Raw genomic sequence first — 16806 nt, 5'->3', positions numbered from 1 at the left:
CATCAGCTCCACCTTTTCCCACTGCAACATTAAAGTGATGCACTATTGGAATAAACAATATTTTTATTTGTGGTACTTTAACTACATTTTGATGCTAATACTTTTACTGTTTAAGTAACGTTTTGAACGCAGGACAATTGCATTACACTGTGTTTTTACTACTTTTACTTAAGTACAAAGAACAAACAAAAACAAAGTATCGCTTGCAATTAAGTCACATTAATTGAGGTAGGTTGCTTATTCATGTGGTTTATGATAGAGAGCATACGACTCACTAGCTTGACAGTGTTAGCGAGCCCAAAGCAGGTCCTTTTATGTAATAAAATAAAAAATGTTGTATGTAGAAACAGGTTGAAATGACACAATGTACCAAACATGCAAGGATTAATAAAAAAAAGACTCGCAAGCTTTACATTCCCACTAGCCTTTCGCAACAGCTTTCTCATTGTTTTATTATGGGATAGGACTCTTCCGGAACATTTCATATGTCAGAACTGCTCTTCAGAACTTCAAAGTAATAATTCTCCCAGAAACGATATCAATGGCATATAAGTACTCACCTCCCTAGGCACTCTGTGGTAGCAACATTTATTTTATATTGAATGGAAGAGCGTCTGAAAAGGGAAAGCATATCAATGCAAACAGACTTCAATCGAGGCGGACTGAAAGACCGCAAAAACAGATATAAAACTTACAAAAGACTTTGAAAATCCCTCTGTAGTATTGGCAGGCATTCACACAACAGTATATCTTCACAGGAAAGGCTTTCTTTTTTGGCAATAGTTTAGCGTAAATCTTTGTGTCTGGATTTCCAAAAAGCCCAGGACTGGATATAAGGCGCTTTGATGATAAATAGGAAATTTTCAGAAATTTAAAAAAAAAAGTTTTTTCAGGCTCTCCTGACTACAATGGATTTCATATCTCACGGAAGTTTCAAAGTTTCTCCGCGAGCCAGAAACCTGTGGCTGCCCGGAAGACTGGACAACGTTATACATACTTTGAATTTAATGAGCTAAAAACATGAAAAGCAAAAGTACGGTTAAGATGATACCCGGCAATAATTTGACATGTTTCTTCGTGGTTAAAACATGAGCTTTTAAATAATTCAAACAGCTGCCAAAAGCGAGGGCAGAGTGTGATGACAACATCTCAGCTCCGAGAGCTCGGCAGGCTCGTCTCTTCTCCACAGCGTCTCCACATCTCTCCTGTGACTTTTCACTCAGGAGGCAATCTATCAGATGAAAGGCATCCTGGGTAAACTCTGACCTACCTGTCCTGTGTGTCTGTTCTTCTGTTTGTCAAGGATGGACTTCAGTCTCTGATGTACAATCAGATCAAAGTGTTCCAAATCCATGGCTTTGTGTTCCACAAGCTAGGGAGAAAGCAAAATCTTCTCGGAAAACCGTTGCACGGAATAAACGACGCCATGAAGAGCAATGAGACTGAACGAAAAACAGCAAAGTTGCTGACCAGAAAACCTAAACAACGAAAAAAAGGTTTATCGCGAGATGCCACAAAAGGGTTAGATTTAGGAAGCGGAAAGGGGTTGAGGGAGGAAGGGATGTAGTAGAGAAAGAACGAGAAGGGTAGAAGGGGTCATGGAAAGTTGCTGAAGCATCTTTTAGCTCATTGTTCTTTGTTTTGTAGTCCACAGCTGTTATGATGGACAGAGTCTCAAGGCACAGCCGGGGTGGAGAAGAGTGTCCAGTTAGGGGACCTTAGAAATGTGTCTCTTTTTGCAGATGATGTGGTTCTGTTTGTCTCCATCAGATCGTGACCATTAGCACGTACTGGGGCAGTTCGCAATGGAGTGTGAGGTGGTTGGGCTGGGAGTCAGTAACCCCAATTCTGAGTCCATGTTTTCTGGGAAATGTTGTGTTACATCTTTTTGGTTGGGATTGAGCCACTGTCCCAAGCGAGGGAGTTCAAGTAACTCTGGGTCTTGTTCCTGAGTGAGGGTAAATTGGAATGGGAGATGGACAGGCGGTTGGTTAATGGACAGCGTTGTGGTGAAGAGGGAGCTGAGCCGGAAGCCAAAGCTCTCTATTAACAGTCCATCTACTTCCAGACCTTCAGCTCTCTCCATGAGCTTCGGGTTGAGACTAAAAGAGATCGCGGATACGAGCGGCCAAAATGAGCTTCCTTCAAAGGGGGGCTAGGTTCAGCCTTAGATATAGGATGAGGAGCTCGGAGTAGAGCCGCTGCTCCTTCTCATAGAAAAAGAGGCCAGCTGTGGTTGTTCAGGCATCTGATTAGGATGCCATTGGCTGCCTCCCTTTAGAAGTTTTCCAGGTATGGCGAACTGGTAAGAGGCCCCGGGGTAGAACCAGAATATGCGAGAGAGATTATACATATAATCCGGTGAGCTTCAGGATCCCCCGGAAAGAGCTGGAATAGGTTTCTGGGGAGAGGGCCTGCGGACAAAGATAGTAGATTGATGGAAAGGTTGTTGTAAATTAGCGTCATATCTAGCAGCAACAGGCAGCTGTTTTGAGCAAACAACCTAAGATATACCCAATGTACATCCCCTGTCCAGCAACCAACAGCAGGCAGAGAAAAGGCTGGTGAACGTAGACCAAAACAGAGCTAAGAAGAGAACGTTATTGGCCTTTCTGATGGACAGAGAACATGACCATGCCGATCCGAATGAAGGCAATGTTGCTCTGTGACTGCACTGCAGTGAAACAGTTCTTTAAATCGTCCACGTGAAGGTGCTAGAGTGCAGCATCAGTTCGTTGCTTCACCAACAGCGGACTGCAGCAGCCCGCTGGGCATGCAGCACATCCACATAATGCAAAGTGTCAGAAAGGCGAGTCTGCTTGTCCAACAGCTTTTACACCCCGTTTCTCTTCACACTGCTATTTTGCCATCAATAATCAACCCGACACATAAGCACTCATGAAAATGGTAATCTGCTGGTTTTTAACCGCCTCTTCAGAAAGCAGAGAAGTGCCCCGTTTTCCATGAAGTGTCTTGTTTTTCCCCAAGAAAACTAGATTGCGATTGTTTCCCAAGAAGACGAGTTTAATACCAAAAAGCAGGGGAATGCTGCCAAAGATTTCATATGTGGAGCTCTAATTATGTTAAATTCATCAACGCTGCCTTATTGATTAAGCACAGGCGGCAGCAGCCATTCCAAGCGCTCCAGGGCTCTCATGCAGATATAATGTTATACAGCAGCGCGATGCAGCAAATTCATGAATCAAGCTGTGTGTGTGTATCAAAGAGTCACCAGCACAGCGGGCTGATTTATACATTAATATACGAGTCCAAATGGGTTGAGTAAGGGGTTGTGCCATGATTATACAAATGCAGCAGACACATGCCATGTTTTCAGATCTGTTCCCAGAGTGTTAAGACTGGACAATAAACGGCATTCATCGAGTTACAGGCATCTGCTAATTTAATTCTCTTAATTCTTTTCATTTATAGATATTTAACACCGTGCGTTAAGCTCCATCAATCGGTGGCGTCGTCTACGCAAACATTTTTATGCCGTCTTGGGCTAGTAATCCTTCCAAAAAGAGATTTTAATTCTTAATAGGACTATTCTGAAAATATAAAAAGGTTCAATAGAAAATATTTGTTATTTATTTTGGTAGCATTTACCACTTTACTGACACAAGAACTAGGATTTTAAGCATGAATGAAATGTTTTTGGGGAGTCACTATCGTTTTGAGTCTTACAAAAGAGTTGTGATGTGACAAATACAGTTTAGAGAACATTTAGAAATGAAATAAGAAATGAGCCGAAGCGAAATATTGGATTTCCCCAACCCTTTGCATATTTTTTTTTTTTTACTATTCTCTCCCTGTCTAGCAGACCTATTCACCTGTTCCAGTCACCTGTCTCTCACACACACACACACCGGCTCACCTGTTCCTCTTGTCAGTATTTATATCAATCCGTTTTCTCTAGCCGGTTACCTGCTGCTTTGTATCATCTGGACCCTAAACCCTTAATCCTGGGACCTATAGAGGTATATATGTACCTCTTACTTAACCCATTCCTATTCACCTGTTGTCCCAACTTGCTATTCATGCCAGGAAGCTTCCGTCTTGACTTTTGTCAATACATCACATGTTCAACCTCCACATCATCTAGTCACTGGTGCACATCATAAAAGCAATATCTCTTTCTTTTGGACACATTTCAAATGTTTTGGCACATTCATGCAAATGATTGTGTACAATTATCCGTTGAGCACATTTTATTGACCTTTCTGTCAAGACTTTTCTTCTGTAAATGTGTCCTCAATTGAAGAGTTTGCACTCAGATCGTCTTTTTCTTTTCTGTATCGCCATTGACACGACAAAGAAACATGCGTAATCGTGAAGTCTTCCACATGTGTGACTTTGGAAAGTGCAGCCCTGTGCATTTTCAATCATTGTGATAAAAATATGCACTATAACGATAACACGGCTAAGCATTTTGACTCTTTGTTTGTAAATGATGACGCGAGGACTTGTCATTCTGATGACAGCGACATGTTCATTAAGGTAAATGTTTAATTTTGAGAGATAGACTAAGGATTTATAGCAAATTACGGGCTTCTGCACGTAATCCGCTGTGAGTTGTTTTGAGAAACTGTAAAGGAGAGGAAAGGATTAGCAATATGGCACATCTAAGAGGAGAAGTGTTGCTCACCATGTATGATAAACGTTGCTCATTGGTCCAGAACAGATAATCAAACCTTCAGGATGTGTCGACGAATACTTTTTTTTAACTTTTCACAGATCTGTTCTCTGGTGTTGAAGAAGCGAATAATTCAGAGAACTCAAATACCAGAAAAATCTTGAATTGATGAGAAATGAAAGCTAATTGGTCGTGTAATTGCACCATCAGCGGGCAGCAGCAGAGCTACGCCTCCGCCATTTTGGACTGAAAGGGACTACCGTATCATGCCGGGGGGGTAAGTTCTGCCTCCAATGTGCTGCGACAAAGTAAAACAAATTCTTTGTCTTATAAAGGAATGCCTCCTATCGAAAGGGCCTTGGTTGAACATCGAAAACTATATTATAGATATGCACAGTGTTATAACTTTTTATTTATTTTAAAAACTCATTGCTGCCCTGCTTCCCAGAGGAGGACAGACTGAACATATATGGACATATATGGTAATCTAAAACAAATCCAGCACAAACTTTGTTATGTCAATGCATGTACGATGCTTTAAAGACCGCTGGTGTATATAAGAGATTGTGCCCTGTGCTTTTTGCATTAAATAGCCCACAGATAATACTATATATATATTTATATATATAAACATATATATATATATATATATATATATATATATATACACATTTATAAAATTCCGTTTGTGTCGTGCTACTGGCCGAGAGCTGGATGTTTGGGAACAGAGATGTACAGACTCTACAGCATAGAGCCAATAGATTTAATATACGATAATAAAAGTGATGGATAACAGCCAATAAATCCATTATAGAGTGTTGCAGGAATGAGTCCTAAAACCTGGAAATGAGTTAGCATTTTTGCACACCCTTTCCCCTTGTATCAATGTTTTGGGGATTTTGGTTTAGATGCATGAAAAAGATCTTTAGTTTACAAAACTGTAAGTAATGTTGTATTCTATGATATCGAATACATCAGAAAATACCTCTCATGTGAATTTTGATGCCTCACTCAATGTGTCCTTACTGTGGTTTCTGCGACTTCCAAGTTAAAAAAGTTGAACCAATCTCATCTCGACTCCTGGCTACTGCCTGGGTGTCTGAAAGCACCTTTTAGGCCGAGAAATTCAAAAGACACGTGCGGCAAACTGAAAACAGAGATCGTCAGAAGCAGCAATTTACATTTAATCGTGAAGGTCACATGAATTTGGACTTCAATCACATGAAGTCCTGCAGTCTCTTGAATTCATGCATGGACGCTGGAGAGTAATCACAGAAGGCATGTATGATTCAGTGGGGAGCTGGTATGAAGATTCAGTATTCTGTGTGTGTGTATTTGTTGTTGCCGATACATTGGGAACAACTGCACAACATCTGGGCAAACATGCATGCAGCACAAGCATCGGCGGTGTTTGCATTGATCTGCCCTTAAGGCTGCGTTGTGGTTCTGATGCGCTCTGTCCTGCTGTTACAGTGAATATCAGGTGTGGTGGTTTGGCAGAATAAGGGATCCGTGTTTAGAGGGTTCCAGGTCTGCCATAAAAATTCTCTTTGATCCTCGTTGTGTTGCACTTCCCCCCCCCCCGTTCACAAACACACCACTCGCTCCTATCCTCCACTCTGCATCTCTTATTCTAGTCAGCCCTCCCACTCTTCCTCACTTCCTTCACTTCTCCTCTTTTCTCATTCTGCCACCATCTTATACTTTAAAACATTTTTTTAAATTTTTTTTTTTACTCCCCTCTCTGTCTCTGATTGAACTTGCTGGTGCATTAATAAAGTGCAGCTCCCGCCCTCCTCCAGTGGGATTAGGCAGAGCACTAATTCCATCTCCAGTCCTGGAAGCTTTGAAGTCGACTGCCAGGGAAAACGCCAGCTTCTTCAAATTTTTTTTTTTTTTAAATTATTTGCATAATCCTACGGCTGCACTCACACATGCTCATCAGAGTGGAGGATGAGCTAATATGCTGGATAGAGCTGCATATTGGCATTATTATAATCCAGTCTTCTCTAGCAGCATCGCTTTCTTCATCAACGTAACCATCAGGGATCAATGGATCGCTGTCGTTATCGGCGTCATTATTGTCGAGACCCGCTTCCTCGTCGCTCTTGGTTAATTTTGCCTTCCTTATCATAATTAGTAATTAGCATGTGCAAATGCTATTTTTGATCAGTGCCAGCGGCTGATTGTATTTGTGTTTCATTATCTGCCCGAGCAGTATTTGCATAGGTAATTCCCACATCTGTGTTGAGGCGCCGCAGTGATCCAAGAGAAGACGACATTGGCGACCCAATAGCGGGCAATGAGACTTTTAGTCCCCACACGTTCAAGTGTTAACGGCTAAATCAAGTATTAAGGTCACAGAACATCGGCGATAATGTCTAAGTCGATTGCGTCAAACATGGTGGAGCTTTTTTTCTTTTTTTTCATCCAATTACAATCAACCATTGTGTTGCCTAAATTGAATCAAAGTGATTTGACATTCAGCCCGCCATAGTTTATTCAGCCCGACAGTCGGCCACTCGACCCGCTTTGAAACCCGGACCGTGTTTTGTTCACCGCGATTCGTTGGTTGGAGCATTCCGCCCCGTCCATGTCTGACCAATTAAACCAATGTCTTTAGGATAAAAATGTTTACTAGTGCACAAAGTTCCACATATATCTAGCCTCTTCATTCTGCACTGATGGTGCACCAGATTCATGCATTTAATTTAAAAAATGTAAACGATTTTCCTCCAGGAGAGCATGTCCACCCACCACAGTCTCACAAAAATCCTGTTGGAAACACTATTACGCCATCCAAAGCTTGATTTACCCGCTCCCCGACTTCAAAACTCATTCAGGCAACTGTGTGGGAAAACAGAGCTGCTGTAAATGTACGAATAATCATTTTGGGAGCCTGCACTGTAAGGAGAAAAAAGATGTGGGGGGGGGGGGGGGAGTTCAAGGTTCCATTAAAAAGAAATTGGCTGTGTTTCCCTATTCCAGGGGTCAGCAACCATGACAGTCATTTAGAGACAGCAAGCATTTCCTATCCCAAAAACTGCATATGAAGCCCCGCTCGTCTGTTAGCTGTGGACCAAATGTGATTGGTTATCATGGCATAGGTCATCTGTGAAAAAAACCTAAGATGTTACCCCAAACAGAGGCAGCGTTACATTATTCCTGTATAAAGAGACAACTTATGTTCAGTGTTTTTTAATATCCAATGTCCATGTTTGCATGGCAAATATTGTATTGTTGAGGTTTGGCAATAAATAGTCCTACTTCTTTTCTTTTTTTAAGTAAACTTTTTTACAAATAAATTACACTTTCATACACATAATTTAACATATCAATGTTTGATATATTTACACAAATCATGCACGGTAAGTTCCAGTGTTTCAAATTACACCGTGACATTCAGGAGATAGTTGTCCCTTTCCTTTGGCTCTTACATGCCCCCCCCCACCCCCCTTCCTACTGTATTTATAAGTGAAAAGATCAGTTGAATTTACACACTTCTGTCTCTTTTGACATTTGCAAGTCTACGCCAGAGCTAACATGCAAAGTAACTAGATGCCTGAGCTACAAGTTTCAGAGATCAATGGCGATCATTGAAGGAGAACACAAGAAACTGTTCGATAAGATTCTCGTCTTCAGTATTGTGAGACATATTTTGAAAGATATCTTGTGTTACTAGGTTTTGATGAAATCCGCAGGGGAGCTATAAATCACTTTCTATGCTGGAGGTATCTGTACACCAGGAGACACTGCCATTAATCCACCTAAATTAAGCAGCAGTATACATTATTAATGAGAGCTCTGATAGGATTTTGGGTGCATGTATTCAGGAGGTAGCTACATGGAGGGGTATTATGTCTCAATTGTACTCACGGATGGTCCTTGGCATTTGGTCAGTAGGTTTGAGGGAAAAAAGCCTTGCCACTTAGGACATGGTGGAGTAGCCTTCATTCTCTTAAAGAAAAGAAGACCTCACATAAAAAATACTGTAATCCCGCGATCCAGAAAGCACTGCTTTCCTCAAAAGCAACAGCTGAGTCAACAATGTCTGTCAGGGAGGGGTTTGAAGCCACAGCAGTGACCGCAGTCAGACCAGATATCCCGATGTCTGAGCCGTCAACACACTTGGCCGTGCAGCGTCTTGACAATGTGCGGCGGACATGATGGCGCGGGGAAAAGGAGCAAGATGTGGTGGATGAGGGTTGTAGGAAGTGATCTAATTTGCCAAGTAGTTTGAGCAGCATGGCTCGGGTGACGACCGTGACGGTTTGCTGGTCAGCCGACAACATGAGATCTAAATATCTCAACAATTGGATTGCCTTGAAAGTCTTTACGGATATTCATGGGCTTCAAAAGATGTATCCTTGGTGACTCCCTGACTTTTCCTTTAGCGCCACCATGAGGTTCACATTTGAGCAAAATGTGGATAAAACTGCCGGCTGGATTGCCATGAAATTTGTACAGATGTTCAAGTCTCATTCAGAATGAATGGCGATAACTTGGGTGATCCTCTCACTTTTCCTCTTGCGTCATCAGCAGGTCAAAGTTTGAGTTTGTCCAATAGTTTGGTTTATGACCAAATACCTGAAAAATCATTTACATTCCCACCAACCTCAGTTTGTACCAAGTAGCACATGTTAGCATGCTGACTTAAGCTTGTCAACTGTAATGGGACAAGTTCACAAGCGAGTTTAAGTTAGCAAGGTTGTTATCTTGGCTGTCATGAGAAAAGTGGATTTTCTACATGCTAACATGCTAATCTAGGATGGTGAACTTGGTAAACATACCTTCTTAACATCTTCAGCGTGCTGGCATTGCCTTTGGAAGTTAGCATGCTGCCGTTAGCTCAAACAACACTTACGCAGAATAACTGCTAGCATGGCTGTGGACTCACATGTCAATGACATTTTTAATGTTGGCCGTTAAATCAAAACATCGTTTTTTTTTGTTTAAAGATGAAAAATGAGAGAATTCTTCTGAAAGGATTCTGTCAGAGTGATACTACTGCAGACTATAAAGCCTAAAACGGAGGGACATCACAATAATGAGATGAGGGACGATGAAGTCTTGAAGCTAACTATAAAAGATTCAAAATCTAAATCTTTTCAGACCCTCCTGAGGCAGACATCAGCAGACACTTTTCAACACTGGAAAATGTAATTGATGCAGTAGATTTTACAAAATGGACCTTGACAAAAGGGCTTTAAATAAAACAAGGAGCAGCTGCTGGTGGGGACTCGGGACCTATTAGCATTCAGGAGACGGAGAATAAGCTTTAATAGAGCACAGCTCCAAGAAAAGGCAATTAATGGTAGAACTTCCACGAGTGATGCGAAAGCAGTTGATGGTGTGTGGGAGAGACGCAATAAGAAACTATAGGATGCTGTCAAAAAGCTAATTAGTATACTGGTGTTTACACAAGGAAATACCTGATGGGCCTGCATTATTGAAGATTAACTTGAGTCTCTTAATTATTGACTATATTAAAAACAACAATAACATGATTTTCAGTCATTAAAAACCTAAATATTTTTGAAGAATATACTTATTGGTTTCTTTCAAAGAGTGAGACAAGATGTCACCAAAGCTGAGCTCAACGCACACAATTTGGAAGGATTTCTCCTTCTCTGCAAGAGTTTAATTAATAAAATTAGCTGGAAAATGTTGTTGTACTAAAGCTACAAGGGAACTCTCAATTTGTGTTGATTTTGGCGGTCCCTGTGGATGAAAGTGGTAGTGTTCCAGAGTCCCTTTTAAAAACAAAACTCAAATTTTACTGCAGGAGTGTCTTACTCTATTCTCTCCATCGGTCCCAGTGATATGGCTTGAGGAGACGCTGCCGCCGGTGATTTCATTTGATTGTCCCGCGGAATAAGACCCGTTTGCACTGATGTCAGGCATTAAGAATACCTGTATAGAAATAGTCTTGTTTGCTGATGTAGGTCATGCCGAAGCATCGGTATTAAAGCGAGAATGTTTCATTAATAGTTCTTCAAAGTCAATTTAAATGTTTAAATGTGTAATTGGACTTACATTTTTGTGTACAGATTGAACAAATATATAACATGTTAATTAGTAAACAATAGATGGAGCTGTAGATGTATTATTTTAACTTTATAATGCTAAGATGGCTGAACACATGCTGACTCTGGCTCTGTGTACTCACAGAAATTAGGAACGAATAGCATAAACTTTAGAGCGGAAATGCTGCATTGTTCCTGTAAGAGGGAAGGGTGTGCCTTTTATGTGAGAAAATACCAGAAAGACCAATACATATTCAACATTCAATTTGATTGGCTACTTCAGTCATGATTTAATGCAGGACTTGACCTGCTTGACGTTATTAAACGTCAAGAAATAAAAACATTATATAACCTTGCCTCATTGCATCTTTCTGTGTTTTCTGCAGCATTCTTTTCTGTGGTCACTGAAGTGTTTTAATTCTCTCAGCTGTGATTAAAGAACAGTCTAAAGGTGTATAACCACAAAAGGGGAGGCAATATATATCAAAATGTCAGTTTTGGACAAAAGACAACAAAAAGTTAAAGTCTATCACCCATGTGACAGCTGATAGTGAATAAATATATAAATGAAGGGTTGGCTTCTTGCTCGCTGCTGTTGCTCAGCTGCACTACAGTGCTAAAAGCAATAACTCAGACACACAGAGGAACTGTCAGCTTCTTGACATCACGTCCAGGACTCCCAAATACCGCCCTCCCCCTTTCTCTCCGACTGATTAAACTCCAGAAATAACCTCCCCTTCTTAATCAAGCAACGATCTTCAGTTTACTTGTAACATGCGGAGTTGAGTGTTCAGTTCAAAGGGAGTTGAGTCAGAAGAGATTAGCTTTTGATTGCGTCCAGGCTGCTCTTTAACTCTCAGCGCCGAGCGTTTTAAGGGAGAGCAGTCAGAACAAATGGGTTTTCTGTTCCTGGAGCTGAACATGATGGAGTTGTCTGTGTTTCGTGTAAAGAACCCATTTGGTGTTGATATTAGGAAAGCAAAGCTCACTGCAGGTCATGTGACTCTCCATCTCAATGCATCCATCATCCGTGGGCAAAATTGTATGTTTGTGGTCTTTTAGGCTCTGATTACCACCACACAACATAAGTATAAAGCAGTAATATAAATAAAAGTCGAGGCCCCCTAGTTCAGGAGGTAAAAGCCCTGTTCATTTTCTCTGTACAAACAATGTTAGATAGCTCACGGTTGGAGCACTTGTCAGGCTTTCATGGACATGAATCTCAACTCCCGGGTTGAATCATCGGTACAAAAGATGAATAGCAACTTTCGCTCTTTGTTTAAAAAGTCAAAAGCAAAGTGTAGCGCAAATAAATAAAAATGCGAGACGTTATCTCCAGCCCCGAAGGTAGAAAAACATCCAAGCAAAGAGCTGAAAATTAAAATACGACACTTAATGCTATGTTCACACTGTCGTCAAATAGCACTAAGTACCCTGGAAGAGAGTCAACAACATAAGATTGGTTTACACTTCACCGTGTCGTTGGAGAGCTAATATCAAAAAGAAAGCGTCGTCGTGCCCATCATGCGGCGACTAGTGTCGGCCTTCAATTTGTAGCTTTGTGTCACCATTAGAAAATGTCGCTCGTAGACTTGAACACAGCATGAATGCGAGTGAAGCGGAAAAGTTACAGTGCTGGAGACTTGGAAACACAATCTGCAGCTTAAATAAACCCAGTTTCTGGGTCAATTTTGGATGAATTCTGCAACAATTGTGTTTGGTTCTCAGAAGTGTTTGTCTGCACTTATTACACAAACAAGATACAGGGAGTAAATCAGTGGGCTTTAAAGGTGCTGGTGAGTGTATTATTATATATATATTGTGGCATCACAAGGGGACAGGTAGTGGAGGGGCGCTACAAAATGGCCGCCAGAGCAAGAACTACATCTCCCAGCCTGCCTCACCGCTCACCCAGCTGCAGCTGCTTAAGGCACCTGATTGAGGCAGGGCTGGGAGACTTAAGAGAGAGCACACAAGCGGAAGGTGAACCCACAAGCACCTGGAAGAGGACGACAAAGAAGAGGACCTCGTAGCTTGGATTCACCAGTGTTGAGTTTTGCTTGGTTAATTAACCACTTTCTCCTCCGGGATGTTTTATGTTTTCTAACTGGACCCTTTTTTGATACTTTGTTGTTTGGACGTTACCTTGCTGGTGGGATGGGAAATAAACCTTTACTTTTTGTTAAATACCCTCGGACGTGCCTGTGTCCAGCTCTCTTTTTGCACCGCCCCAGGCTAGCCTGTCCTAGCGACAGCCCGTGACACTACAATATATATATACACCCCTGCTGCTGCAGTCTTGATGCTAAGCTAGTGTAACCACATAGTGACTCCAGCTCTGTACTTCACACACACACTTTAGAGTTTTCTCACCTTACCTGTGTAAAGAAAGTGACATGTATTGTCCAGAAACTTCCCAAAATTATTCATTTAAATCATCAAACATGTCCTGATACAAGGGCAGGGATGTAGATCTGTCCGTTTATTTAGTTTGGATGGCCTTTAAGAAACGGAAAGGGACATATTCCAATGTGAAGAGAAACACAATTTTCTCAACCTGACCATATGTGAAAAGCGCTGCCCTTTTCTCCCAAATGTCGCTCGCTGTCAGGATCTACAAGGCTCCTATATACCGTAGGGCTTTGCCGCAGGAGAGAATGAGAGTGCCGGGTGGTCTGAAAGTTGGAGGTAAATTTGTGTTCATGTGGAGTTTTCATTTGCTCTAAATCTATTAAGACAGGTTTCTTTGGTTTGATGTTTCGCAGTCGTGGTCATACTTTTCACTTAAATGACCAGTTGCCTCCTTTTGATATGAGAGAGAGACTCAATGTAGAGCTGCAGCTTTTATTCTGTTTTAAATGGAGCCGGTCAACGATATTTTCTTTATTCCTGCCCCCCCCCTCCCCTCCCCCCCCTATTAGTTCCTGAATTTGTTCTCATGAGAAATTATAAATTGCATTCTTTATTGTGCAAATAGTGGAAAGAAGAAACATTCTTGTTTCAGAAAAGCAACCTCTGCTCCAGAGGGAAACATTCTTTCATCCTCTTAGAAACAAAACAGATATCCTTCTGATATGCAAAATAGTAATTTGCCATAAGCGTAAAGTCTTTGAGGGTTTTTATATCACCATAGATACTCTATCCCCAGTCATTTGATTAGAACGAAGAAGCTGACAGTGATTAATATGTTTGCAGGAGAGACAGCGGTTACGACAGTTTCCTGGCATCAGTTTCACACCTTTCATCTGATTAAGTGGCCATCTTTGCCTCCTGGTACCGGCTGTCTTGTTGACAAGCTCCTTTGGAGGGCACAACACAGAAACACCACCAGCACTGCTGATAAGAACTTTTCATTATCAATTTTCTGGTGGAAATGTTTGAAGCGGTCCAAAAAGTAGCAACGGATCAATTACAGACAACCTCCCATGCCATTTCATATGGAGCCCTCTTTGGACATGGCAAGTGCCATGGATGCATATATGGGATCAGAAAGCAGGTGCCAAGGGTCGACTGATCCTTGACATTACAACGTCAACCCAGTTTACCGGGGGCGGAGCCTGACGCTGTCAACACCAAAGGGATACGTTTATTATTATTTTTAAACTATGGCAGCTATATGTGCCATTTTTCTTGATAATGGATAATATAAAAATCTGTCCATCATCATTAAAAACTACTTTTCAAAACCGACTTTTAGCAACCTTTGGAGCTAATGTTAGCTACGCTCATTGTAAAAGAGTTGGCAACACTGGAAGTGCGTAACATGGAAAACCATTGCACTGATCAGTTCTACAATAAATAAACTCTATCCAATCGCACACAGACAACCGATTGAATAAAAAGGACAATATCATCTTTATATCGGTCTGTTTTAGCCCGATTCTGTTTCCTTTGTAAGCATAGTTCCCCCACGGGTGGGGGGGGGGGGGGGGGGATCATGAATGAAGAAGATTCAAAGGGAAGAGACGAGCGCACACGTTAATAGACCAAAAGTGAAAGATTGATTGGGTGGGAGCAGAAAAGGAGCGGAGAGGCTGCTCAGAGATGATGAATGGCCCAGTAAACAGTGAATCCCTGACAGCTTTCACATATCCAAGAAAACATTATCCAGGGAGTGCAGCGGGAAGAGACGTGCCAGAGCCTGCAGGCTGTGCACACAGTGAACTGCTGTCAGCAGAGGGCCGGGCAGACGCACTGACCTACACGCTACACGCCACACACAACACGCAACACACAGGACCACATGGGCAAGAAAACACAAGAGGTCGACAGGGCTCCAGGTGCAATGGATTCTCACACAGTGCTTTCTGCATGTATTTTAAATTACACTTTCTTTGGTGTGAACACTGAGGTCAATCCAAAGTCCATAGGCCTATGGCATTTAAGCGTTAGCTCACGACCGTGCTGATATCGCAGCTAAAGGACGTTTTTTTGAGCTGATATGAGCTATTGCTTTAATGCCAATATGAAGATTATGGACACGTTCCAATTTGAACTGATGTTCATAATACTATTGGACTGTCTGTGGTTGCTCTGGAACAGCGATAGCTTTGTAACCACTAGCAGCTAGCATTCTTCTTCTTTTTTACATCACAGGTTAGCTTTCTATTCATTCCATTAATTCTTTTATTTACACGATTTGTATGTTGCCGTTTATTGTGCAACCAAACTGTCCAGTGTCCGTAGATTGCAGAGGGATATTAAACGTGGTATGTGGGTGTTTTCAGTTTGCTTGATTTGAGCTACTCGATTTCTAAACGACCCGTCAGTACGACACACTATCCATTGTATATTGTCATTTATTGTGTTGTGACATTAAGTACACCAGAAATCAGCATGCTAATAGGACATTTAATAATATACGCTGACAGATATCAAACAAGAGAAATTCTTTTAAGATGTTGTACTTTTTTTGACTGTTCAATACACGTTTATAACGCACTAGTTATAGGTAATACTTATAGATGTTAAAAAGACATATTAGTGTTTTGTAAAAGTGTGAGAGGGAATAACTTCAAACACATTTAAGGCTTCAAATAAAAGAGGAGATTGATCAAATCTTCAATCATGTAAATACTGTGCCAGAAAAAAACACATCACATTTATTTTAAATTTGTGCATTCATAATCAAAGTAGTGGAAGGTTGTTTTATTTAAATCAAAAAAAAGCTATAGAGATAATGCCGCACAGTTTACAATTCTATGTTGAAATAACCTATAATGCGTGACATGTGCAGTCCATAATCTGTGTACATCTTTAGCATAACTCCTCACCATAAACAGAAAAAAATCCTTCTTCGTCTTGTGTACACCGGGGGCCCAATGTACTTAAGTTTCATGCCGCATCAAAGACGTCATCTGCTATCAAAACCTCGGTTGATTTGCTGCCAATCGCTATCCAGTTAGCCCCGGCTCTGAACACTGTCACGAGATGTCACCGGGTTTGCCTTTTGGAATCTCCTTTTCATGCAGAATCAGAGCCTCTCTGAAAGGGCCTCTGAAGAGATAAGCATACGCTGAGTTGAAAAGGGAAAGATAAGAGAGTGTGCATGGATGTAGACCTTATGGCAAGTTAAAGAAAGAGGGACCGAGACAGGCCGACGAGAGGCGAAGAAGCCCCCGGGAAGAAGAGAGAGAGGTTGGTGTGATGAATGAGTTTGTTGAAATATGGTATTGATTTTGGCATTTTCTTAAATGGAAAATCTCTGCCGTTTATTATCTGCGAAGTGGAAATGTTAAAGAGATTATTTTATGATCACAGCTACTGAAATGCAGTAAAATCGAGTAAAAAGCAACATACTATGTGGTTACAGTGCGCACCAAAATACATGTTTTCCAGCCTGTTAATCTCACTTTCTGATGTTGTAAGTGTTTTAAAATACAGGTGTGTAGTTACCGGGGGAACTGGGTCTTGAAACTCTTAAGACATTACGTACTTGGTCATCTGTTTGTTTTTTTGGTTTCATTTTGTTTGAGTAAATCATTCATTTTTAGCAATGTATACACTATATTTCATGCATTTAAAACCTATCAATGCTTACATTAAAGCAATCAACATATTCACCGGTAGAACAATGTAACCGTATCGGTCCACGGATGCTTAAATGAAGGCAGCGAAGACTATTTCTAAACAAATTCCTTCTCT

Source organism: Cyclopterus lumpus, chromosome 14 (assembly GCF_009769545.1).
Source record: "Cyclopterus lumpus isolate fCycLum1 chromosome 14, fCycLum1.pri, whole genome shotgun sequence".
NCBI classification, from domain to species: Eukaryota; Metazoa; Chordata; class Actinopteri; order Perciformes; family Cyclopteridae; genus Cyclopterus; species Cyclopterus lumpus.
The sequence above is the reverse complement of the archived record's forward strand: the minus strand, read 5'-3'. Positions refer to the sequence as shown.